We start from the raw sequence: 4,060 nt of genomic DNA, 5'->3' as shown, positions 1-4,060 counted from the left end.
TATACACTTTTTGGGGGCATGTTGTCCTTAGACTGGTGACCCAGAATTCATTTTTATTTTTGTATTCAGGAAGGAATTCATATTTCTATATCTAAAAATATTGAAAAACTTAGTATTAAGAGGACTCATTCTATGCTGGCTCTCTTGCCTCCCAGAGACCCGCATATGGGCAGGCATATACACATTCCTTTCACATGGGAAGAGAAATGGGGGCTGATGTAAAGATATACAAGACCAGCTAGGTAGTTCCTTCCTGCATTTATTTTTGGGGGACTGGTGTGTGAAAATTCTCTAAGTCCAGAAGCTCCACGCTTCAGTGTGATCACACTGAGGCCTTTAGAGTAGACCCTGCTGATGTTCTGATTTTGGACTTCTAGCCTCCAGAACTGTGAGACAACAAATTTCTGTTGTTTTAAGTCACCTGTTACTTTATTATGATAGCCCTAGGAACCTAATACAGAAGAGGATGGAAAAAATTACTGCTGAGGAGATAACAGCACTCAGACTGAACCAATCAGGTCACTGGAAGCTTAGGGTGACATTCAAATGCCGAAGTTGTTACTTTGTTTTCTCTGATGGTTTTGACAAAAATCCCACCAATCTGGTCTTCTTTTCTTATTCTAATCAATTAGCAAGATCTGCTTTTTAGGGCAAGGTTTTCCTTACTGTTTTACTGGTGGTAGGCTATGAACATATTCTTTCCTATCAGACACTTGAACCAGCCTCCTCAAATTTTGTGCCATGTTCATTCGTTCGTTCATTCATTCATTCATTTACTCTTCTTTTGCACCAGAGCAGAGTGCTGAAGTAACAAGCAGCCTCATTTAGATTGCCCCGAGTCACAACCAATCCTACTTCTGTGGGTGTTTTCAAAAGAAGTATCTGGTCTTTTGTGATTCTCCCACCATTGTTCTTCCCTCTCTTCCTTTACCCAACTTCAATACCATTTGATTATTTTCAGTGCAAAAGCAGCCTCTCTTTGTGCTGCAGGCATCAACTAGATCCCCCTGTACATTTATACAACTTAATTTTACCTAGTTCTAGAAACAGCTGTTGGGCACATATCATTTGTCAGAAACAGTCTAATCTTTCCACAGTTAGCATGACAGATCCAGGGTGGCCAAGATTTGTTTTCAAATATTTTTCTTTTCCTGATGACCTGGAATATCCTTCCACAATTACAAAGTCCTATTTTCACTTTGAACAAATGACCATACAGTCAAATTCAAGATTTCATAGATGCTTAACCTGAAAACAATGGAGGCGGAGTTTATGGAAGTATCTTTAACTCATTATCATTAGCTAATTCTCTTGACTTATGTTTACTCCCCTCAAGTTCTATAGGATGATAAGGTTTTTGTCCAAATCAGCATGCACATTTTTCTTGAGGTAGTTTTCATGGCTATTCCCCAAAACACATTGTTCAGAAAATTTGTAGTAAAGCATTACATTTATTACATTTGTAGTAAAGCATTACATTCTTATCTATAAGAATGAGTGATCACTTGTCCTCCTGATTCCACTGTGCTTAATGTATATTAAATACAAAAGTAGCTTTAAAAATATAGTATGCTGTTTTCAGAGGTCTCAAGCAAGTGCATGAACAAGGGCATGAGCCTATGCATCAAGAAGGATCCAGCTTTGTATATTTTTAAAGAGCTATTAGAGTAGCTGTAGTTCCTTCTGCTCCTTGATTAAATCTTGATTAAAATCTTGATTAAAATCAGCACTGCAGTTGTAGGATGGGAAGCAGTCTTCTGCCTACTTTCCCTGTTGTAGGTAACATCACTTGATTGCTTGAGACAGTTAAAGGTGCTTTGGTAGTAAAAGGACAGCAAGATTAATAGGCAGGCATTTCCATAGTAACAGCAAAGCACTCTGGGAGACACAGCCACTTGGGGGTGGAGCTGCACATGCCAGGATTTCGGCTCCCATGGCAACAGCAGAGTGTGGAGTGGGGAACGAACACACTACAAAACTTAGCAAAGGTCCATTTAGAGAAGACAATGTATAATCAGAGTTGTCTATTTTAAAATTAAAAGTTAAATAAATCAAATTTGAGACCACAAGCTGATGCAAAACATTTAAAATACACTGTACATCCACTGAAAATTTCTGAAGCATAAGCACAAATAGTTTAAGAACTATCCAATTGTGACAACTTGTTAGTTTAAAAAAATCCAATTACCAAGATTTTTGTCCCAGAGTAGTTGCAGAAAATTACACAATTAGAGCAATTTTTCTCAGCTGCTCAACTATAGAAAACGAAAGTAATTATACAAAAATAGTGTAAAATAGTGTTCGCAACTGCAAGATAGATTTTTGCTTTCTTTAGAAGAAATTCTGTTTCTCTGTAGGTAACCATCTCAACCAAAAGTTGAAGAGAGACAGAAGTAAAAAGAGAAAGGAGTAGCTAAAAGAAGAAGACCAGAGCAAAAAGTGAGAGAAATACTATAAGACTTGGGAGAAGCTGAAAAGAATTCAGAAAGACCTAAGAACCCAGCATTCCAATCAAAACAAGTTTAACACAAATTGTATTCTTCCTGCTTTTATTAACATCAGAATTAAAGTTTTTGAAGGTCTCCTTTGTCCTACACAAAATTACAATGTATCAGATGGCTCACCATCCACTTAGGAATAGGCATTATTTTTTTAACCTGGCTTCTTGAGTCAAGTCTACACAGCCAGTGAAATAGAAGGTTGGAAATTATCTGGTGAAGCGGGGATAGGTTAGTTACTCCTCAAGTCCATTAAGGTAAATCTGTATGTTTATATCTGCTGTTTACTAAGAATACTTACTACCTGGAAGTATTTACTGAGATTTTACTCAGTGTTCACTATGAACTTGGAAAATATATATTAATAAATCAACCAATTTCCCGCTCTGAGTTGCCTATGCTGTAACTATGCCTTGTGTCCAGTAGGATTTGAATGCCAAAATGTCATTTAAGCATATGAAGGATCTGGCTGCAGTGTCTCAGAGAAGTGTGATGCTTGTTTAGTAAACATCCAACATCCATGTCCTACATCTGGAAAAGAAGGTTTACTACCAGGATCATCTATGGGATTGCTTGCCAAGTATCAGATTGAACTGATTACCCAGGATTTGGGGATTTGGGACTCGGAGCTGAGTGAGTCTCTCACTGGTGACTGAAGCTGTAAGATGTAAGACTTTTGGAACTATTAGTGACCATGTTTTTTGTTATATGGCTAAAGCCTTAAGAGGGAAGAATAAAGGCACCAGAGAAAAGCAGAGACAAGAAGTAGAGACCTGATTTAGATGGTGTTCAAACCCCGCCTCCCCCCAGTCCAGTTGTTTCTAAAGTCCAGCACAATCTGTATTTCCTGTGACTTGATGTTACCTGCCCAGTAAGTCTCCCACTTCCCTCTTTTTTTTTTTTTTTTGGCTCAGGCTATCTCAAGCTGGGTTTCTATCTCTTTCAACTCAGTCTTATCTAATTTAACAGCTGAACTCTATTAGTTACCTATTGCTGTGACCAATTACCACAAATGTAGTGCTTTAAAACAACATACGTTTATCATCTTAACAGTTTCTGTGGGTCAGGAATCCAGGTACAGCTTTGCTGGTTTCTTTGCTCAGGGTCTCACAAAGTTGTAATCATGGTATTGGCTAGGGCTGAGTTCTTTTCTAGAACTCAGGGTCTTAAATGATTGTTGGCAGCTTAGTGATCGTTGGCAGTTTTTGGTTCCTTGTGATTGTAGAACTGAGGCCGGGTTTTCTTGCTGATTGCCATCTGGGGCCACTCTGAGCTCCCAGAGGCCACCTGCAGTTTCTTACCATGTGGCCCTCTCACAGCGTGGCAGCTTACTTCTTCAAGTCCTGTAGGGGAATCTCTCAGAGGAAGATTGAGTCTTTTATAATGTAATCTACTGAAGGGAGTGGCTAGCCCATCACCTTTGCCATATTCTATTGATGAGAAGACATAGGTTCTGCCTACAGGGGATTATGTAAGGGAATGACTCATGGTGAGGGGGGGATGACTTTAGGGTGTGTTTACCACAGAACTATTAATGTAGCTGATGATATATACAGTGATGA

Source organism: Balaenoptera musculus, chromosome 3 (assembly GCF_009873245.2).
Source record: "Balaenoptera musculus isolate JJ_BM4_2016_0621 chromosome 3, mBalMus1.pri.v3, whole genome shotgun sequence".
NCBI lineage: Eukaryota > Metazoa > Chordata > Mammalia > Artiodactyla > Balaenopteridae > Balaenoptera > Balaenoptera musculus.
The sequence above is the reverse complement of the archived record's forward strand: the minus strand, read 5'-3'. Positions refer to the sequence as shown.